We start from the raw sequence: 24,711 nt of genomic DNA, 5'->3' as shown, positions 1-24,711 counted from the left end.
AGGGTCAATTGACAATTTTCGTACCATAAATATTTCTTACCTAAATCGTTTAGCAATTTGTTTTGATCTTCTGATGACTTTACTAATCGATAAACGATAGCGTCGGCTGCAAACAAGCTAAGACGACTGACCAGATTGTCTCTCAAATCGTTTATGTACATAAGGAACAGCAAAGGGCCAATACACTACCTTGGTAGTCGTCAGAAATCACTTCTATTTTACTCTATGTCTTTCCGTCAATCACTACGAACTCTGACCTCTCTGACAGGAAATCACGAATGCACTTGCACAACTGAGACTAAATGCTATAAGCGCGGAATTTCACTACAGGCCGCTTGTGAGAGCCCTCTGGAAATCTATAAATACAGAATCAGTTTTAAATCCGTTGTCGATAGCATTCACCACTTCCTGTGAGTACTGTTGCAGGTTCGAATCCTGCCTCGAGCATGGATGTGTGTGATGTCCTTAGGTTAGTTAGGTTTAAGTAGTTCTAAGTTCTAGGGGACTGATGGCCTCAGAAGTTGAGTCCCATAGTGACCAGAGCCATTTGAACCATTTGCTACCTTCAATGAATCGAGTCTAAATGACACAAATAAAAGTGAATGCTGAGTATTGTTCACTAACTTAAACTCGCTAACACTCGTTTCGTAACATGTTTCACAAGAATGATGTCTTCTAAATTAGTGCTGACTGTGTATCAGTGAATATTCTCTTCGAAGTAATCTATAATGTTCGAACATAATATGTTTCCAAAAATCCTGCTGCATATTGATGTTAATGATATGGTCCTGTAATTTAGTGTATTACTCCTACTACCTTTCTTGAATATTGGTGTGACCTGTGCAAATTTCCAGTCTTTGCGAACAGATCATTCGCCGAGCGAGCGGTTGTATATGATCGTTAAGTATGGAGCCGTTGTATCAGCATACTCTGAAAGGAACCTAACTGGTATACAGTCTGGACGAGAAGACTTGCTTTTGTTAAGTGATTTAAGTTGCTTCACTATTCCGAGTATATCTACTTCTAAGTTACTAATGTTGCAGCTGTTCTTGATTCTAATTCTGGAATACTTACTTCTTGTTTGGCTGTAACAGCACTGTCATCGATAGTATTCTCACTCCTGTTATCTGACTGCATCTTGCCGCTGGCATACATTTCATACGATCAGAATCCCTGTAGATTTTCAACCAGGTTTCGAGACAAAGTTTCTTTGTGGAGACTATTATAAGCATTTAAATCAGTACTAAATTTCAAGTTTCTGTAAAAGAACGAGAATGATGAGGGTTTTGCGTTCTTTTAAATTTGACAAGCATTTTTCGTTGCTCCTGGAACAGTTTTTTGACCTGTTCTGTGTACCATGGGGATCAGCTCCGTAGTTTGGTAACTTATTTGGTATGTATCTCTAAATTTCTGATGACAATATTTCTTAGAATTCTTGCCACATTGGTCTACACATACATTGCCAGTTTTGAAGCAGTGGAGATTGCCTCTCAGGAAGGCGTCAAGCGAATTTCTACCTGCATTTTTTTGAACAGGAATATTTTTCGTTTATTTTTGGAGGATTTGGGAGTTACGTTATCCTATCTCGCTACGACAAGCCTGTGTTCATTAATCCCTGTATCCGTTTTGATGCTCGTTGTTATCTCTGAATTCTGTGTTGCAAAAAGGACACTTGTGTTTTCACAACCGTTCTTTATTCGAGTAGACTCATGGACTGATTGCTAGAAACAATTTTCAGGAAATGCGTGTAGCAGAAATTCGGATGATATTTTATGCGCACCTCCCAATTTAAACACGTATTTTTGGCAACATATTGAGGGTACTTACGACTGCACTGAGCACTACATATTTAAATTTGTATAATTTGGCTCGAGCCCCCACGTGCTATGGCACGAAAAAATATATATTTGTTACACTCAGCGTAATTGAGTGGCCCAGAGAAGTGGCTGGTCTCAGTGTTTGGCTAAGTTTTTCGTCATAGGGTGCCCTCTCACACCTATCGTAAACTGAACTTTTAAGCTGGCATAATATATAACAAAACATAGTTGTCCCCGAACGTGGCTACCAACGCACTACTACCCCTGGGTGGGCGGCACGCATGTCTCTTAGTGTCGATCATCCCCAACCCCCCTGTCATCAAAGATGGCCGCCCTATGCACCCTGGAAACGACTGCCTATCTCAAAACAATGTTTGACAAAAAGAATTACGAATGTTCTAAAACCAAACACATATGGTACATTGAAAAGTACAGAATATTTCTGGGCAATAACAATTTAAAGTCCAATTTCCTGTATGTGCCACCGTTTTTCCACAAATAATGTTCTTGTGGCCTGATATTGCTTTTCCCAGATTTTTTATACTAAACATAAAAAAATAAAAATACATACTTAATTACTCATCGGCCTCTTTAAACTTTAGCGTGCTGCCGCTAGTTTCATGTGTTTAAATTTATTTATTACAAAAACCACAGTTTCTCTCAGTCGAATCCCATATTCCGAATTCTCATTCAAAAAATGGTAGAGATTCTGCTAAATCATCTATGGTTGCTCGATGCAGCTCTACTAGTCGCATCCGTAGACACTTTTTTTCACATCAATCGGTCGAAGCATTGCTTAGATATTAACTTTTGAATTTTGATAAATTTATAATTTTTAAGATGACAATAGCTTTTAAAATAGTATATATTTTTGTGGCGCGCCTATGTAATTTAGTTTTACATATTTTTCTGTCTATGAGTGCCAACTCGCACCTCCGTGTTTTTATCAATTTTTGTCCGGAATATAAATTCCTCCAAGCGCACCACTGCCGAGCGCTCGGGTTTTTACAAGACCGCGTAAACGCAAGCCGCTCGCCACGGCCTCATAGCAACCGCCAGCCACGTGCTCTGCGGCGGGAAACTGCCGCTCTGAACTCCCACCACAGCTTGTACGCTCACTTACTTAAATAACCCTCAAGAAAAAATAAGCAGTGGCAAAATGGTTTTTTATTTATTTAATTTGTAACGCGTTTCGCTCTCACAGGAGCATTATCAGACATCAGATAAAAACAATCGAGGACCACTGGCAAGTTTACAGGAAGTCCCGCGATCACCAAAAATGGCACGTCATAAGACATTTTGCAACTGAGACTGCCTATTCTATCTTGAACATCTCAAGAGATTGCAGTAACGTTAGCCGAAGGATGGAGTGGTGTGATTTTTCAACAATAATTGTATGAGTCGGGTACGTGTTTGAAATTAGACTTAAGTGTTGTTTGAACTTTTCAGGCATTATATCATCTAAGTTGGGAGGTCGGTAAAAGTATCCAAATATTATTTTACTCATGTTGGCACGAATGACCTCTGTCCATACAGACAGATGGAAAAGAAAGTTATGCTACGAAGTACGACATTACGACACACAGCAGCAGGCGTATACTCTCATTGCACGTAAGTTATAAGAGAAGAAAACAGCCATCAAATAGGAGGTTTAACTGTCAGTGACATAATCCAGTATGGCGGGTTTCAACGTGCTGCATCTACGCAGAAAGCGAGCTTGCTTCTCGTTGGCAACGTTCATCTCCACGTTACGACAGCAGCAAACTCGACTAGCTCCAAGGTTCGCTTTCGCTTTCACGTTCCGTGTAACCACAGCTATACGAACCATCCCCGGGTGCACTGAAGACCGGCCGTACCGTGGATGCGCCACGCAGCCTCGCAGTAATCCGATTCTTCCAGCCACTCCCCTCTGTGAAGGGCCACGACAACCAACCGCCCCCCCCCTCTCCCTGCCTACTACCCCTTCCCACATTCTGCTCTCCCCCACCCTTCCCCAGCTACGGACTACTGGGGAGGGGGTGGAGGTTTAGGAGGGTCGGTTTTTGGCTGGAGAGGGCCCGCCACCCCGGTGGCTGCCAATATGTTTACCGAGCGGCTATTAGCCCAGGCATGCGGGCACCTGCGTCCCCAGAGCCGCCCCGCCGTGCAGGGTGCGCGGTGTGCGTCACAATCGATAATTGAGTTAATTAGTTCAGCTTAATTACACTCGATCACTTTCTGCCGATGCGCAGCGACCACAAGCGGGTGGCTTCCTGGTGCCATTAAGGCGCACCACGTTCGAACCCAATCACAGGCTAAAAGAAAAAGTACGCTATTGGTATCAGAAGTACAGCTTGAGTGTTGACAGCTATAGTGAGAGATACATTGAAAGAGGAGGAGAAATTTATACTGTTCTTGTTGACTTGTAAAAATCTTTTGATACAGTACAGAGAAATAAATTGTCGGACATTTTAAGGAAGAACGGAGGCTGATTATAAATCTATACCTTCAGTAGGATATACGAGTGCAAGTAGGGAATGAAATGTCAGTGGAAAGCACAATTGAAAGGGAAGTAAGGCAAAGCTGCTGTCTTTCCCAGTACTATTTGAAATATGCAGAGTGTTCGGAAATTACCGTTACAAACTGCTACGAGTTGTAGAGGGGAGAGAGGACATAATACACTGAATAGGGATCCGTGTCCGCAGACGTCACCCAACAACGCTACAGAGCGTTAAAGTTACATTCACCAGAGCCTGTAAAGGTATGTATGACAGGGTGCTTCCGTGGTGACGTTAAAGACTTTTCAGGATGATGAGGACAGTTAAATGTATCAGCTAGAGGCAAGGGTCCCCGATTCTGAAACGAACGAGTCGACAGCCACAACGAAATTCATTCTGATACCTGTGACAGTGAAGTAAATGTAGTGGTACAGTTGTTGCTAAGACTGAAACGTAGGCAACTTTCGGAGAAAGTAGTATGGACCAAAACAAGAAAAAAATGTCGAGTAAACATGGGATCTAAAATGCGTACCTTAGGAGCCATGGGCCCTTGGTCAATACAAGACATGCGTTTCACAGCAGCATAGATCAACAAATGCTCATAGCTTCTCAGGTAGGGATTTTAGTGCCCATGTTTACTGGACTTTATTCTCTGTTTTGGCTCACAACAGCACCTCTAACCTACAACATTAGCAACAACAGTGCCAGTACAAGCATTCCTCTGACAGAGGTAAAGCACGGCTTTCACTTGTATCTCTCGACTCTATCGTTTCCAGTACAGTGACCCTTACCTCAAATTAATACATTTATCTTTCCCTCTCATCCTGGAAAGTTTTTAACATTATCACGTAATCACAGAGTCACTGTACGCATTCAAAGGCTCTGGTGCCTGTAACATTGACGCTCTGTACCATCGCTGTGTGACGTTTCCGGACATGTGTTCCCATTCAAAATATTACGTACACACTCCCCTCTACAAGTCAAGTTTGTAACGGGAATTTGCAAACAACCTGTATTTACAGCATTTTACTCAGAAATATTTGAAAGAGTGTGAGTTGGTTGTAGGGGGATATAATATATTCGATCTGCGAAAGATATGGTGTTATTGGCAGAGAGCGAAAGAACTATGTTTGGATTGTTGAAGGAATTACATAAGACCTGTGGGTATTTTTGGATAAGAAATAATAAAAAAGAGGTGGCGCAATGCATGTTGAGAACTGCAATAAAAGTAAGAACGAGTATAAAGTTAAGACAGAAAGATGGAGAACAAGTTAATATTTTCAGATCTCTAGGAAGCATAATTACAGAAGACATGAGGTGCTATAAGGGTATAGCAGCTGCCAAGGAAATATTAAATAAGAGCATGTGGCTTCTGCGTGGGTGCCTGGTCAGCGACCTGAAGAGGTGACTGGCGAAGTGCTTTGTGTGGAGTGTGGCATTATACGGAGTTGAGACATAGACATTCGAGAAAGAGGAAGAAAGAAGAATAGACGGATTTGAGATGTGAAATGGCGGAGCAGGTACCGGATAAAATGGGTAGAGAAATTGGGAAATGAGGAGGTGCTGAGAAGAGCTACATGTGAAGAACTGCCCTAGGGCAGAACACTGATGATGACGAATGGCATCAGAATATTCGGTATCAATAACAGCATCCGAGGAAGCTGAGACTATTTGTAGAACTAAAATGTTAGCTATTTAATTTTCTTTCATGTCGTCGATCTTTAGAGAGGTATAATAGTGTACTTCAATTCGTCCTGTCTTGCACTAATGTTTTCTTCTCCACCCAAAAATAGTGACAGCTTACAAAACCATCGTTCGATCAATATGTGAACACTGCTTGTCAGTCTGGGATTCATACTAGATACAATTAATAGAGATTATAGTGAAGATTCGAAGAACAACAGTACCTTTTGTGATATGTTAAGCGCTAAAGCGTCTCAGTGATGCTCAGCTGCCTCCTGTAGCAGACGCTGCAAAAGAGGCGTTCTGCATCACGTCGTAGTTTACTGTTAATATTTCCCAGAAGAGGTAATGAATATATTGCTCCTCCTACCTACATCTCGCGAAATGAGCGAGACCACACAGAGGCCTACCAGCAATCTTTCTTCCAGCAGACATTTCGCGGCTGGATAAGGAAAAAAAAGAGGGAAGTGAGAGCGGCACACAAAGAACCTTCCATCACACCACCAAAAGGTGGTCTGAGGAGTATGGCTGTAGACGTAGGTGCATAACTGCTACACACCACATTCTTCAACATTTGGTACTAAGTACACATGTTGAAGCATTAAGGAATCACCAGCTTGCTAATGGAGGAAAACATGGGCTCTAAAAGTTGTAGAGAAAGAGCAACTTCCTTCCTTACTCACGTGAAAAAGTTTTCGGTCTCTATAAAGATAGCGAGGTTTGCTCGACTCCTGACCCATTGTTGAGGCAGCGAAAAAATTATCCGTGCCTGCACGGAATCGAACCAAGGACCCGTCGATGTAAAGGCAGTGCCGCAAAGTACGAGACCGCAAACTGCATACTTCGCTCTAAATATTCAGCACGAACGGCAACAGATAACTGGAATCATGTGACAGCTTCCACCGCAGGTAATCGAAGATGCTGATACCTCTTCACTGTACACTGTGGACTGGCCACGCTAGTACTATAAACCAGTTACGTGTTACTCATGAATTTTAAAGGTCGGGTACCTCCTGTGCCACCCGACGTGACAGTCACCGTCGGGGTTAGCCTTTGTGCCGCTGCAAAAGAAAGGTCGCTTCCCTTATTAATGTGACCTGCGGCTGTCATAGACACACTCTCCCCTGCTTCATCAATTATGCTCCTGCTTCACAATCGCCCACTTATTCATCTGGCGCTGAAGCCTTCTTACCGCAAACTTTGCGAACACTGTTTTCGAAAGGACAACATAATTTTTATTTTATCCGTCGTGTCTCCAGGAGATATCAACAAACTACAGCACTAGTACTGTTACCAAACGACCATACAACTTTTTGCTCTTACTGGAGCCAATACATTTTCATCTATATTTTTATCACTACGAACTGCTAATTACAGTCTCAAAATGTTACTTATATTTTCGTACTATAGGGAGTACAAGATTGACGACTTCTGAAAATTAGTATGAAATAAAACAATATTTCCCTCTACAGCACTGAAAGAAAATACACAAAAATGTTAACATCCCAACCAATCATAACAAACATTAATCATTACAATTTACAGACTATCAACTGGTTTTAGTCTAAGACCCTAAAGGTATGGAGCATATCGCCTGATAATGACACAAAAAAGGGAAGCTAGAGTAAATGTCAGTAAAAGCACATACATTGTAATTAGTGGAACAAAAGAAGATTTAGTATCCTAAGGAGTGGTGGGAACAACAGCATCAACTGATGAATATGGGCACCTTTCTGTGGAAGTTAGAAATGAATTGTAATTTCAATTTAGATTAAGAACAATTCTGAGTCATATGACTTTCATTATTAAATTAAATTTTTTGATATAAATGCGTGATAACTAATACAAGAAATGGCTTTTAAAACGAAAATAGGAGCATTATTACCTGTGGTTGGGCAATGAAATGGTAAATAAATTCAAAACTAAGCTGTGGAGATGGATTTGCGGAGATGTTCGATAGTGATGCCAGCAAAGGAATAAACAAAAAACGAACTGAACACAGATGGAAAGAATGTTCAAAATACTGTTATCCAACAGAAGCAACTACAGTGGTATGAGTGGCTCTGAGCACTATTGGACTTAACGTCTGAGGTCATCAGTCCCCTAGAACTTATAACTACTTAAACCTAACTAACCTAAGGACATCACACACATCCGTGCCAGAGGCAGGATTCGAACCTGCGACCACAACGGTCGCGCGGTTCCAGACTGTAACGTCTAGAATAAAATGCAAGAAGAAAGGCTTCCAAAATGTATCACAGACGACATCAAACAGAAGAAAAAAGCAACCGGAGAGTACCTGGTACTTAGAGAGAGAAGGTTCAATGACTTATATGTGAGACGATATTCTTGGAGGTATATGGACTAATAAAGCAGACTGGAGAAAAGACCATACTCTGTAATTGTCGAATTGATTGTTAAGACGCAGCTGGAGAACATACAGAGTGGACGAAATAAAATTAGCATGGATAATATTTGTAAAACTGATGTAGTATTTGCCCGCGGAAATAAAGAGGACACTCTCCCATAACATTAAGTGCTACAAACAGTGAAGACGATGCAGAAGTCGATGGCTGTCATATGTCTTCGCATGCACACCTCGCATGTGCTCTGCCCCGAGTATTTCGCCGGGACCTTACTGAGTGAGAGAAACAGTCGTCTTTAGCGACCATTTGGATGCTGCACAAAGTGGTACTGACGATAAAACAGCGCGTATTTGCTGACGAGTGTTACACGAAGTACAATTCGGGGAAAATGTGTGTGGAACTATATGCTCCGGAGTTTAAGCCTGGAAGTGTTTCAGGAAATCCTCCAGCAAAAACTACAGTTAATAAGTCGTGACAAAATCACGCGAAACAGGTTTTGCAGCGAATAAAGTCCGTAACTGTCCGAAAAGAGTTCAGACAACAGAAAACACTGCTTCAGTGAAGGAAAGTCTGGAACAAAAGACCGACAAAGTATCAATGCCGTTTACCTTTGAAAGCGGGAATGAAGAGACCGTCGTATCTAAACATTTTCAGAAAGGATCTGCATCTTTGTCCTTAGATATTTACAGCCGCGCCCGAGTTGAAGCGTCGCGACTAATTTTCTGTTGTTGAATTCTGCGGGTAGTTTCTGAATGAGGACTTTCGTATCTTAGGTTTTCATATATACGGATGAGGCTTCGCTTAGTCTGCCATGGTATGTGTGGACTTACAGAGCATGCCGTGTTATGCATCACAAGCTTCCCATCAGTACTCTCAAGTACTGCTGCATAGTTTCAGTATTAGTGTTTGGTGCATAGTGTCTGGAATCCCCATTGTAGTATCATTCTTTCGCCAAACTCTGTGATCTGTACATGTCATCTCGGTCATTACAGTACTGTTGACTAATTACTTTCAGAATCGACATGCACATTTCTGAGAGCAAGCACGTTGATCTGTGATCTTTGACTGTGTTGTTTCACGGTCTCTGCCTGGGGGTGCTCACCGACGCAGCATTACTATTGACCGAGGTGTGTTTGGAAGCAGATCTGAAACTGAATTGTCAGGAAAGTTTTATCTGCAACTGGGACCCTAAATACCGAATACAGATTTGCTGCAAATTATTAAATAAGATGACAATGAGAGTATTTATGGATTTAGAATAGAGTTTTGAGAAGAATTGTGATTAGAGGTAAATCCGCAGCTTTGCATATGTACACAAAGTCATCATTCTGTTCTGAAGTTAACTGTCTTACCAAGATTTCATTGAAGCGTTACTCATTTGGTTTTCTCACAACTAGCGATCTCCTCTCCTACATACAGGATGTTACAAAAAGGTACGGCCAAAGTTTCAGGAAACATTCCTCACGCACAAAGAAAGAAAATATGTTATGTGGACATGTGTCCGGAAACGCTTACTTTCCATGTTAGAGCTCATTTTATTACTTCTCTTCAAATCACATTAATCATGGAATGGAAACACACATCGACAGAACGTACCAGCATGACTTCAAACACTTTGTTACATGAAATGTTCAAAATGTCCTCCGTTAGCGAGGATACATGCATCCACCCTCCGTCGCATGGAATCGCTGGTGCGCTGATGCAGTCCTGGAGAATGGCGTATTGTATATCAGCCGTCTACAATATGAGCACGAAGAGTCTCTACATTTGGTACCGGGGTTACGGCTTTCAAATGCCCCCATAAATGAAAGTCAAGAGGGTCGAGGTCAGGAGAGCGTGGAGGCCATGGAATTGGTCCACCTCTACAAATGCATCGGTCACCGAATCTGTTGTTGAGAAGCGTACGAACACTTCGACTGAAATGTGCAGGAGCTCCATCGTGCATGAACCACATATCGTGTTGTACTTGTTAAGGCACATGTTCTAGCAGCACTTGTCGAGTATCCCGTATGATATCATGATAACGTGCTCCATTGAGCGTAGATAGAAGAACATGGGGACCAATCAAGACATCACCAACAATGTCTGCCCAAACGTTCACCGAAAATCTGTATTGATGACGTGGTTGCACAATTGCGTGCGGATTCTCGCCTCATTGTGGAAATTTACAATTTGATCACGTTGGAATGAAGCATCATCCGTAAAGAGAACATTTGCACTTAAATGAGGATTGACACATTGTTGGATGAACCATTCGCAGAAGTGTACCTGTGGAGGCCAATCAGCTGCTGATAGTGCCTGCACACGCTCTACATGGTACGGAAACAACTGGTTCTCCCGTAGCACTCCCCATACAGTGACGTGGTCACCGTTACCTTCTACAGCAGCAACTTCTCTGACGCTGACATTATGGTTATTGTCAACTGCCCGAATAATTGCCTCGTCCATTGCAGGTATCCTCGTCGTTCTAGGTCTTCCCCAGTCGCGAGTCATAGGCTGGAATGTTCCGTGCTACCTAAGACGCCGATCAATTGTTTCGAACGTCTTCCCGTCGGAACACATTCGTTCTGGAAATCTGTCTCGATACAAACGTGCCGCGCCACGGCTATTTCCCCGTGATAATCCATACATCAAATGGGCATCTGCCAACTCCGCATTTGTAAACATTGCACTGACTGCAAAACCACGTTCGTGATGAACACTAACCTGTTGATGCTACGTACTGCACTGACTGCAAAACCACGTTCGTGATGAACACTAACCTGTTGATGCTACGTATTGATGTGCTTGATGCTAGTAGTGTAGAGCAAAGAGTCGCATGTCAACACAAGCACCGAAGTCAACATTACCTTCTTTCAATTGGGCCAACTGGTGGTGAATCGATTAAGTACAGTACATACTGACGAAACTAAAATGAGCTCTAACATGGAAATTAAGCGTTTCCGGACACATGTCCACTTAACATCTTTTCTTTATTTGTGTAGGAGGAATGTTTCCTGAAATATTGGCCGTACCTTTTTGTAACACCCTGTATACATATTCGTCAAAGAATAAAGATCATTTCGGGTAGGTTTGTCTTTTGTGTACAGTAATTTTTTTAATAACCGACCTGTTAAAAAAACAGTCGTTTTTGTATAACGTCAATATTGTTCACGATCGAGGAAGTCGAGCTATAAAGTAATTCTTAGTTATCAAACTGTTTCAGAAAAACCATTTGTAGAACATTAGCATGCAAAATAATTCCCTTGCCAGAAATTCTGTGTTGTTTGTGCCCGCATTTCACGTGGCGGTCCACACGCTGTTGAATGTTATTTTTAGTTTACCATTTTACTCCATCTTCGCTGCGGCGTCCTTTCCAGTGCTCCATTTTTTAGAGAATATTTTTACTGTAGCGATGTGAGTGCAAAAATAGTTCACGGCCAGAGCTATACGGTTGCACTATACTACAGAACAATGTCATTACGCTGTTAACCAGTGACGAGATCAGATAGCTTACATTCACTTTGGAAGCTGTTTTCTTCTTATACAAAGTACATTGAATGAGCATTGTGATATATATGTATGTGAAACGTTTGACAGATTGTGAGCCTTGTTTCACAAGTTAACTACGTAAACCAGAAGTGGACTTTTATTAAAGTAATTTCAAAAGTTTCTTGAGACAACAATAATTAATTGTTCATGTGATGTGTAATTTTTATTCGTTTTATTTTCGAGTATTTTAGAGATTTGAAAACTCTCCAGTGTGACGTCGGTAAACACACGAGTGTTGACTCGACTGCGCAACTCAGGACTTAAGTAAACACGGTTTTTCAGTAATTAGTTTCGTGCAGTTACACTCCAGACACACACACACACACATTCTTTATACAGACACACAGAACTAATACCAGAAAAAGTACAAATGTTATCGCTAACCAGTGTGTCCATAAACTGTTTATGTGGAACCACTCATGTAAGATCGACTTTATGGATATTTTCCGCAATACTGAGCAACAGCAAAATCGTATCCCAACTGCATGAGATATTGAGTAAGAAGTACAATCAGCAGAGACAGTGCAATCTCATGACCGCATCGATCGCCTAATATCTCTTTTTGTGTTTTTTACCAGTAGGACAAACTGAAGGCCCATGTGGGCTCAGATAATCGTCAGGCGCTAGAAGAACAAAGGCATAATACTGAAAACGCTTCTGCTGCTAATCCCTCAGGCAGAGCTGCTATGTGTGGCGCACAGTTTGATAAAACGAGCACATCGTTACGTCGACGTCAACGGCGGACATTCTCACCACCTTTTGTTTGGAGTTCATTAACAGAGGGCAATCCCGCGTCAGTCTTACTGTAAATGTTTCCCAGGTCAGTACTGTTTTGCTGACGCCGTATACACACTTCGCATGCAACGTCTGGCGGACTTTCCTTGTCATTACAACTGCGGTTCTCCTCTTGTTACCCGAAACGGCCGTTTGGTCCTTTCCTGTTAAATTTATTGTGCATGTATGTGAATTACTATAGCTTCCTTCAATAAACGCCCATGATAGCCCTTCTCGACAGTGTGTCCTCCCTGTGCCGTCGAATTTCGCCATGTAGTCTGTTTCACACAGCGCGTGCTCCACCACGGCTGATTTCTCCCTCTGTCCTAACCTGTAACAACGTTTGTCTTCGATGATCCTGGTACTGATGGATCGTCCACTCATTCTAACGTTGACTACATAAATGATCTTGTGGGTAGAGTGGATAGCAATGTGCGGCTGTTTGCTGATGATGCTGTGGTGTACGGGAAGGTGTCGTCGTTGAATGACTGTAGGAGGATACAAGATGACTTGGACAGGATTTTTGATTGAAGCAGCTAACTCTAAATACAGATAAATGTAAATTAATGCAGATGAATAGGAAAAAGAATCCAGTAATGTTTGAATACTCCATTAGTAGTGTAGCGCTTGACACAGTCACGTCGATTAAATGTTTGAGCGTAACATTGCAGAGCGATATGAAGTGGGACAAGCATGTAATGGCAGTTGTGAGGAAGGCGGATAGTCGTCTTCGGTTCATTGGTAGAATTTTGGGAAGATGTGGTTCATCTGTAAAGGAGACCTCTTATAAAACACTAATACGACCTATTCTTGAGTACTGCTCGAGCGTTTGGGATCCCTATCAGGTCGGATTGAGGAAGGACATAGAAGCAATTCAGAGGCGGGCTGCTAGATTTGTTACTGGTAGGTTTGATCATGTCAGTGTTACGGAAATGCTTCAGCAAGTCTGGTGGGAGTCTCTAGAGGAAAGGAGGCGTTCTTTACGTGAATCACTACTGAGGAAATTTAGAGAACCAGCATTTGAGGCTGACTTCAGTACAATTTTACTGCCGCCAACTTGCATATCGCGGAAAGACCACAAAGATAAGATAAGAGAGATTATGGGTCGTACAGAGGCATATAGGCAGTCATTTTTCCCTCGTTCTGTTTGGGAGTGAAACAGGGAGAGAAGATACTAGTTGTGGTACGAAGTACCCTCCGCTACGCACCGTACGCTGTATTGCGGAGTATGTATGTAGATGTAGATGTAGATGTAGATGTAGACTTCTCCACATGGACACCTTACGTGGCATATTCTCAATATAGCAAGTGGGTCCCTTCATCCTTTTCTACAGTGATGATCAATTTAATAACTGTCACGGAAATAGTTCGGATGACGTAGGAAGTCACCGAGCTGTTTCTCAACATTACTCAACAGGACGAAAGTGTCGTCGACCCACCTGTTTAAAAGGTATCATGTTTCTCTAGATACTCGTTGAATAAACTGGCAACCATTGGACTACATGGATCACCTGGGCCAGCCAACTGCTCGTATAAATGACTCATCTACAGAAAGTAGCTTGTGGTAAGATAGGTATCTACGACTTTGGAGAATTCCGGCGCGAAAATGGAAGCCATATGCTCCAGAGAGCCACGTATTTGCACATTGGCGAACACATAAACAACATCAGAGCTGACCAGGACGTCGTTTTTACAAGCCTTCCTCGCTGTTCAACTCTCTGAAGGGACCAATGCTCACACAAACGCGTAAATACGTATTATTATATTCTTTGAGTTCGTCGGTGCAGTCAGGGTTAAGTGGCTTGGTAAATCTGAGAGACATCTCGACCATTACAACGTGCTTGTCAGTGGACGAAAATCATCTCAGCTTGCTCCTGGAATGAATAATGGACCATTATACTTCGACTTCACTGAAATCACGTAACCTGAAAAATTTAACTCTCCCTCTTGTTCGTCAGTGCCATCTACATATCTACGATCGAAAATGTGCTTTAATTAAGTTAAATTAATACCACGAAATGTGTAATACAATGTACCACTAATAATTATTTTACTACAGAGTCACTGTCCATTTGCATACATACGTTGATTTGAACTTTCCTGTCAGGAACCATCTCCTCGGGTTTCCTGTAATGTAATATACACTCTATATAACCTGTAACCGTAACACTGACCACCTTAACTGGCAATTAATGCTAACGTTAAATCTCTGTGAGCATTTTTTAAGATAGTTGTGACAGTGAGACAACCTAATGGCAACAGAACAATCAAACTGGCATTCGACTTGAAACACTCCAGCAGAGTATAGCCAACAGTAAACAGGTGGGTCAGGAACAGACATTCTCCAGCACAAAAGCAAGTTGTAACATTACGAATTAATATCGGTCGCCAGCCGAATTAGGCATTCTTATGTCAAGGAACATAATGAAGCAGGAGGCAGTGTTAAGGCTAACTTAACCTTCCTCGACAAACACACACACATACTAAACACTCTCTAATACCTGTTCACACTACATCACAGTAACCTAACCTTTGAGATAAATGTACCAGTGACATAAAAGTCAGACTAACAAATGGTCAATGACATACCAAAGAGTGACGTACGCCGCTCAACAACACGTACCTTAAATCAACTTGGTCTAGCAGTTTATAGAACCAATCATCAATACACATGAAACTGGTAGCAATACTAAACAGGAAGGAGAATGAAATGATTCTGATTTATATCAAGGGGTCCGTTAACGATCGTACTCTATAACATCATTGACTGATCTACCCAAGCACGACTCACGCCCCGTCCTCACAGCTTTACTTCTGCCAGTACCTCGTCTCCTACATTCCATACTTTACAGAAGCTCTCCTGCGAACCCTGCAGAACTAGCACTCCTGAAAGAAAGGACATTGCGGAGATATGGCTTAGCCTCAGCCTGGGGGATGTTTCCAGAATGAGATTTTCACTCTGTAGCGGGGTGTGCGCTGATATGAAACTTCCTGGCAGATTAAAACTGTGTGCCGGACCGAGACTCGAACTCGAGCCCTTTGCCTTTCGTGGGCAAGTGCTCTACCGACTTTTCTTTTTTTTTGTATTTTGTTCGTTATTGATCGTTGTATTTGGTCGTTGTGGACGTCGCAAGACATCCTGTTCAAGTTCGGTGGTTGATCCTTCCACTCAGTTTTTTATTACAGAGGCCAACCTGCTCTCTGACCGAACACGCTGAGCTACCGTGCTGGCTGAGCTACCCAAGCACGACTCACGCCCCGTCCTCACAGTTTTACTTCTGCTAGTACCACGTCTCCTACCTTCCAAATGTAGATGTAATTACACTGGCTGTGAAGGAGCCTTTGCATTGCTTCATTAACTAAATAGCCTACTACACGAAGGCTCTTAAATTTTCATGGTTTGAAGCACCATGCTCATTAACAAAACTACACAAGTATGTATGAGAAATTGTAAGAATTCTCGTTACTAACTATTAATTAAGAAAGTCAGAACAAGCTACAACCATTTAAATAAAAAAGGTAATGTAAATGTCTTGGTCCATAGTTAGGGAAATTAGGGTCGAATGTAAAAGTTGTGGGAAAGCCCGTTTAAACAACAAATGTCCTTTGATAAGCAGTCTTGTAACCTAATCAATATACAGTTGGCCGTGCGAATGCCAACACAACATTAAATTAAAGTTCAAACACATTCCCGTGAATTGAACACTGATAAAACTTTGCAATTCTGATCAAAGTGCATAAATGCAACAATTAATAACCTTTTACACTTCAGTTCAGCTTTATTATTTTCAAGCAGCTCTCAAGTACGGCAATTTATTTAAGAAAATAACAGCAGATTTATTTAAGAATGCACTAGAAGTAGAGTATTTCTCAAACTGCAAAAATAAACTTAAAACACTGTAACTCCACACCTTAGAAAGCAGTCACAGCTATTTTTACAGCTGCCGAATACGTCTTCCCATAATAAATTAGGACGTTCGGAATTAAATTCACTAGAATTGGATTCCTCTTCAGGTTTGTGATCTGGGATAGTCACGGGTGTAAGACAGAGTTTTTAGCAACACCACGATTATTATTAACTTCAACCAAATTTCACAAATACCTGGTCCATTTACAAAGTGCCAAATGTAAACAATTTAGTGGAAGGCTGGCTGTTAACATGGCGGCGATGCAGTACTGTTGGCCTCGCCTTGCTACGGATCTTCTTGGCGTAGGAATCATATTTTTACAAGGCTAAAAAGTATGCCGTAATAATAGTATCACAAAATGCAGCATCCGAGGCCCTAAATACTGCTCTTAAGTTCCTCTGGTCTCAAAATCCCAAGAACATGAGCCATTAACATCCGCTATTTCTAGAGAGATGTTAACTGTAGCACTGCTCAGCCGAGACTCCCTGAACGTCACAAAGGAAGAGTTGCCACTTGGGCGCCACCCACACATTTTCTACTCCAGCAGGCTACTTTCGCAGCTGCGGGGCTTTCCCACATCTTTTAAATTCAACCCTACTTTCCTTAACTATGGACCAAGTCATTTACGGTGCATTATATAACAATCATTAAAGCGGTTATTTAAATCAACAAGCACAGTTTAAACAACATCGTTCACAAGTTCACATAACTGAAATATGTATACATAGTCAAAGAATTCGCATGACAGATACATCACTCTACATAAGCAACACAGCCAATTGACATGGATATATCGACACACATAGAAAACAGGTCGCAAATACAGGGTGTTTAAAAAATGACCGGTATATCTGAAACGGCAATAAAAACTAAAAGAGCAGCCATAGAAATACACCGTTTGTTGCAATATGCTTGGGACAACAGTACATTTTCAGGCGGACAAACTTTCGAAATTACAGTAGCTACAATTTTCAACAACAGATGGCGCTGCAAGTGATGTGAAAGATATAGAAGACAACGCAGTCTGTGGGTGCGCCATTCTGTACGTCGTCTTTCTGCTGTAAGCGTGTGCTGTTCACAACATGCAAGTGTGCTGTGGGCAACATGGTTTATTCCTTAGAACAGAGGATTTTTCTGCTGTTGGAATTCCACCGCCTAGAACACAGTGTTGTTGCAACAAGACGAAGTTTTCAACGGAGGTTTAAGGTAACCAAAGGACCGAAAAGCGATACAGTAAAGGATCTGTTTGAAAAATTTCAACGGACTGGGAACGTGACGGATGAACGTGCTGGAAAGGTAGGGCGACCACGTACGGCAACCACAGAGGGCAACGCGCAGCTAGTGCAGTAGGTGATCCAACAGCGGCCTCGGGTTTCCGTTCGCCGTGTTGCAGCTGCGGTCCAAGTGACGCCAATGTCCACGTATCGTCTTATGTGCCAGAGTTAACACCTCAATCCGTACAAAATTCAAACGCGGCAACCCCTCAGCGCCGCTACCATTGCTGCACGAGAGACATTCGCTAACGATATAGTGCACAGGATTGATGACAGCAATATGCATGTGGGCAGCATTTGGTTTACTGACGAAGCTTATTTTTACCTGGACAGCTTCGTCAATAAACAGAACTGGCGCATATGGGGAACCGAAAAGCCCCATGTTGCAGTCCAATCGTCCCTGCATCATCAAAAAGTACTGGTCTGGGCCGCCATTTCTTCCAAATGAATCATTGGCCCATTTTTGAGATCCGAAACGATTACTGCATCACGCTACCTGGACATTCTTCGTGAATTTGTGGCGGTACAAACTGCCTTAGACGACACTGCGAACACCTCGTGGTTTATGCAAGATGGTGCCCGGCAACATCGCACGGCCGACGTCTTTAATTTCCTGAATGAATATTTCGATGATCGTGTGATTGCTTTGGGCTATCCGAAACTTACAGGAGGCGGCGTGGATTGGCCTCCCTATTCGCCAGACATGAACCCCTGTGACTTCTTTCTGTGGGGACACTTGAAAGACCTGGTGTACCGCCAGAATCCAGAAACAATTGAACAGCTGAAGCAGTACATCTCATCTGCATGTGAAGCCATTCCGCCAGACACGTTGTCAAAGGTTTCGGGTAATTTCATTCAGAGACTACGCCATATTATTGCTACGTATGGTGGATATGTGGAAAATATCGTACTATAGAGTTTCCCAGACCGCAGCGCCATCTGTTGTTGACAATTGTAACTACTGTAATTTCGAAAGTTTGTCTGCCTGAAAATGTACTGTTGTTCCAAGCATATTGCAACAAACGGTGTATTTCTATCGCTGCTCGTTTACTTTGTATTGCCGTTTCAAATATACCGGTCATTTTTGAAACACCCTGTAGGTGTTACACACCGATTTGCCAACGGCCCCGCCACACTGATAACACGTGTTACCGTCAGATCACCAAAGTTAAGCTCTGTCTGGCTTTGCTAGCACCTGGGTTGGTGGTGGCCGTCTGGGTCAGCCGAGCGTTGTTCGCAAGCGAGGTGCACTCGGCCCTTGTGAGACAAATTGACAAGCTACTTGACTGAGAAGTAGCGGCTCTGGTCACGAAAACTGAGCGGCGTGTTGGCAACGTGGCTCGCCATATCCGCATTCAGTGACGTCCAACGTCTAAGGACGTCACGGCGGTCGGTCGGTACCCTCCGGCCTTCCGAGTCCTGTTGGACAGAGAGGAGTTCTATACAGTCAATTCAACTACTAGTTCCCTTTCTGCTGCTTTACAGATTGCGGTAGGCAGAGACTTAGTACTACTCATGACGGTGAAGTTTTGAGAAACAATTGCCACATATTCTTTGTTTACGTGCAGGCTTTCATACGACTTCGGCATACAAATGAAAAAGAGTGGACTCGGAAGGAACTGAGAAACGGAGATTGATATTCAAGTTTCTGTCGAGGACGAGACTATTTCCGGCGGAACACAAGCTCGAACTCTACAAGAATGCGCGATAAACGCTAGACTGAAAAAAACTCTGTACGTTACACTACACACAGAATGTTCGACGAGCCACCTGAGTGTTTGGGTGCATTTAATGTTCTCACTATACCTGTACAATTTATCAGAGAATAATCTGTTGTCTATAGGAAAGTATCTTTATTGGAAGAGCATCATGAAATCCAGAATGATTTGGAGGTAATTTACTTTTTCTGTAACAGAGGACGGTTCTTTTTAGTTGCTTAAGAGTGAAAAATGACGGCTATAACAAACAGAAAGAAGACAATAATATCATATTACAAGGTCAGTGGTCAACATGAGGCGTAGCACCTTCTAACGATCCAACCTTGGAGGCGGTTAAGTGGGAGATGTGTCTCAGAGATGGATAGTGGCAGATGGTGACGCGAAACTGGACGCGCACTTAGTTTATATATCAGCCGATAGAGGACAGTATTGGATAGGGGGACTGTGATTGTGCCCGAGTGCACTACAGTACTAGAATGTTTTTCATAAACTGTTCTAGTATTTTCATAAAGTGTTATACGTCTCTTTATGTATGTAAAATGTTGTAAATGTGTTTTAGCAATATGAATGAGGCGTGAGTGTGGTTTAAGGTTAATATGGAGATAATTGTTTAACGAGTTATGTAGTTGGATATAGTGTGGGAGCATTTCGAAGATGTATGGATATGGACAAACGGGATTTTTGTAGAATACATTTGTAAAGTATGTTTATGGTAAAGGGAAAGTTAATTCAGGTATAAATAACTACAGTAAATAACTTTATGCATAAGTAAAACTTCAGAATATTAGATAACTACGTCGGTAAAAGTGCAGTCGTGATGTTTACTATTTTGCAACTGGTTATGGATGAAAAGCACGGACTGACGCGGGAGAGTGTTGTTTTGCAATTGGCTGTTGAGTAAACTGACGAATGGTAAAGCAATATTCTTCGCCCGCCTTTTTCTGCTGGTAGTGAAAGGTTAGAGTAATCTTGGGAGGAGTCGAAGCCTAGCCACGAAAGAGATCGGAGATGTGCAGTAGTAGTTCCGATGGAAATGATAAGTTGCTGTATCTAGCAGTGTTTCATACATCAAAGGTGTTGGAAAGTGACGGCATAATTATTCCGATGTGTGTGTAGAAATTTCGGAATTTATAAGTGAATTTTGAGACGAGAAAAGACATATTCCACGTGGCGTATTGAGCAGGTCGGTGGCTAAAAACTGACTGCATTTGGTACCGACAGACTTAATATTTTGCGAGCATTATCAATCAAAAACAATCACTATTTTTGTAGCTATAACGTTTTCTGGAAATGCAACACCATAAACTTGCTAACGTGGGTGAAAGGGATTCTGAGTGACTGTGTTAAGACTAGCACGTTCTTGGCTTTCCAAACTTCCATTTCGTGTTTCTCCCGAAACGTAGATTAGTGACTTAAATTGCAGCCTGGTTCACGTCGAAGTAGAGTAGGTTTCAATCGGCTTTCCTACTGATGATCTGCTCAGAAGATGTTCACAGGTAGGTGCAGGTTCGTCGTAAAGGCATACTCAATGACGCCGTTGCATCATGAACAGTTAAAACAAATGACAAGGCACGAAATAGTCTAACTAATGGCACCCCACAAGGACAGGCTTTATTACAACTTTGCAAGACGAATAACAGCAACAGACAGATGAGCAAGTCTTCAATAACAAAGTTACTCAGCTTCACGTGGGGTTAGCCAGTACTCGATTGCAAATGCAACCAGGGCGCAGCGACATATAGTGACGGCTGTACAGACCTCCAGCTGTTGCGTTAATCGCTGATCACCTTTAGACAACTCCAGTATTGTGCAAACGAAGGGATCTTCTTTCCAGATCATAGCTTAACCACTCTCAAGTACCAGTAGACCGCGCTATCACTCCAGGTCCGGCCAAGTCGTTTTCCGTCAAATACGCAGGCTGCTCCCAGCACAGAGCCCCGTTCGTCATCTTCCCCGTGCCGGTGCTAAATCGAGACGTAACTGCTGCCCGAGCCACGCCTCCTCGCGGCCCCCATTCACACCACAAACCTCTCTGGTGAAGAGATTCTACACAGCCGACGACTCCACCAGAGAGGTACAAAGTCGAATAACACCAAAACTTCGCGGAAGGTTTCGACATGCGGCACGCTGATATTGTTATTAAGGGCTAGAGGTGAAACCCAATATTTCGCCATAAATACTGGAACTACCACAAATAGTAGCAGGAAGGGTGGAAGAAAATTACTGTGAGAAAGGAAAGTGAGTCCATGGAGACGAAGAGGCGCGTACTATAGCCATGTTTTTTGGAATATAAGCCAGAATTTCCTGATCGCTATGGCGAAAGCGAGGTGTTGTAGGACGTTGAGAAACGTTGTGCGACTTAGCGAAGCAACCGTGAGAACTCGTTGCGATACTCCTTAACCTGCCAATCAGTTCCGCTGCAAAGTGCAACAGAGAGAACCATATTCCATTCCCTGTAATATAGGAATCTCTGGGTTTTGCACTCTACTTACCGACCTGCATCAAGCAGTCACGTGGAACAGCGATTAGTAATGAGTTACCTCGACGATGGAGGTGACTAGGAAGGGCCACGCCACGCCAGGAAAGAGCTCAAGTGTGAAATTTCTGTATCCAGAGGATTTACATGTATTTACGTAATAAATACTGTGTAGACCTCGAGAAAAGAGTGCACTTGCGTTTATCATACGGTTGCACAGGGCAAAATTATAATGATTTTATTCAAACTAAATTGCAAAATGAATATCTCCTGATGTACGGAAAGGCGCTGTAGATGGCTCCTCACAACATCATCCCCAGAATAACAGTGTTCCGTGTAACGTAGTCATTTTCTCTGAGAGTTTCCAGTAACATATGATATTTGCAAAGTTTCTTGTGAAGTAGTCGTTCAGTTACACAGATCTGTAATTGTATATCTGGATTGGGAATGACAGTGACTGTTTCCGCTCCACTATTTGTTTTTCTGCCTTTCTTATGTGCTTGGTAGACATTTCGAAGACCTGAAAGGTTACACGTTGGGTGAGAAAGATAACGGTTCTTCAAAGAGGAAGTTGCCACTATGAAGCTATTGTGCTCTGGGCATGCGCCGGGCTGCAGGTAATGTGCTGGTGTTCCCTTTTCCCTAGCTCGCTATCAGGGACGGTTTCGGAACACGCATCCCTCTGTGAATGATTTCTTCGCAAAAGCCTTTAGCAAGATTAGAGTTCTCTAGGCTGGTTTGGCTTCCCTCCAGTTATGTAAATATTCGTTACGATGCCTTCGAGTGACGTCCAGTTTAAATGCGTCAGAATATCGCCTTCTCATTGGTCCATTCTGTTCTTTTCAGGAGACACTACACTTTGTACTGTGCCTAAGTGCAGATTTTTTCATTTGTCAATTTCAGAGTCGTGTGTTATGGAGTGGGAGAAGTCACCTGACTCTCGCTGTCGACGTCTGAGCGATTAGCTGCAGCATAATGAGACAGAAAAGGAGATCGTTGAACGTTGTTGTGTATTTTTCATTCATTGGAATTCGAAATTTCCGTGCTTGCTGGCAGCGATTTCTAGTTCTGGCAATAAGACAGCAGAGTTTCGGACGGCTCTTGCAGAACACGTTAGGCTTTCGTACAGTAATGTCCTCGCTGTGGGCTTTTCTAGAGTACAGACTTCAAGTAGGGACTGGAGAGACTGGAGAGATCACTCATGAGGCGAGTCTTGCTGCCACTGGAATGATGTCTGTACTTAAGTTGAAAGTGCTCAGAGAGGGCAGAAATCATATCCTCCGATCGCTACTGCCGCTGCATGCGCTATTCCGGGCTCTCCCTTTTTTTGTTTTTTTGTTTTTGTTTTGTTTGTGTAATAGATGTGTTATCGGGTTATCGTCACTTGTGCTGTAGTCATTCAGACGTGAAGTTAATTCGCTCCCTTCAAGATTTAAATATTCGATCTTAAAGTCAAGCTTGTTGCTCTCAACGGGAATATTAACAATTCTATTGAGTTCGTTCCTATCTTTCCGTGTACGTTCTACATCTAATTAACAGCTCAGGCAGCCAATGGCCCTGTCCACGAATTGTTAAAGTGAATGTGTTTTATCCTCCATACCCACCTCTGCCACGTTTATATTATGAGTTGTATTGGTTGAAATGGCTCTGAGCACGACGGGACTTAACATCTGATATCATCAGTCCCCTATAACTTACAACTACTTAAACCTAACTAAACTAAGGACATCACACACATCCATGCCTGAGGCAGGATTCGAACCTGCGACCGTACCAGAAGCGCGGTTCCGGACTGAAACGCTTAGAACCTCTCGGCCACATTGGCCGGCTATAGCAATAGACCCAAGAAGTAAAGACGGTGGTAGAAACCAACTCTTCCACTAGAAAATCACACAAACTGTTTTGTCAGTGGAAATGCCGATGTTGTGTAAGTATGCGAAGTCATAATAACATCCGACCATTCCTTCTTTCCGTTTTTGTATGGCTGGGTATGTTAGAGTCTCTCATACCTACTCTGAGAGGGGGGACTCTCGGTGGCAGATGCTGGCCAGATGGCGCCTAACACAAGGTCCATCGCGGTGGACACTGACTACTTGACTCTGATGTTACGTGTTGGCTGGTACAGAAGAAAGGCGAAAGTCAGGCTGAATGATCCTGCTGGGTCTCACCTAGTAAACGGCATATGGTCGAGGTTGGAATCACTTGCCAGCCTGAATGGTGGTTCCAATAAACAAATGTAACAAAAACCACAGGATCAGTATTCATGACTAGATGCAATGTCAATGGGAATCGTACAGATCTGTTAGCCTGGTATCACCAGGCTGTTCATAAATTCCAACCACACCCCAGCACAGATGTACATCTGTTCATGATGACCTCCTTCACAGAAAGGACCAATCCAGCGGTTTCAGCCATTTTGGTGATAACTGATAAACCACACATATTATAAAAATTAATATATGTATGTTCGACATCTTCTCCTAAATCACTCAATCGATTTCAACCAAACTTGATACACATATCCCTTCCTGTTAGACAACGATTACTTTAGGGACAAGAACCACGTACTTATCGGATCTCGGGAGATAACGTAATAAATAATGAGATGCGTGAAAACTGTCGCATCGTGCATGACATTTAGATTTATTACTTCTATACTGTGCTACTAACTCTATTCGCAATAAATT

Source organism: Schistocerca gregaria, chromosome 8 (genome assembly GCF_023897955.1).
Source record: "Schistocerca gregaria isolate iqSchGreg1 chromosome 8, iqSchGreg1.2, whole genome shotgun sequence".
NCBI lineage: Eukaryota > Metazoa > Arthropoda > Insecta > Orthoptera > Acrididae > Schistocerca > Schistocerca gregaria.
The sequence above is the reverse complement of the archived record's forward strand: the minus strand, read 5'-3'. Positions refer to the sequence as shown.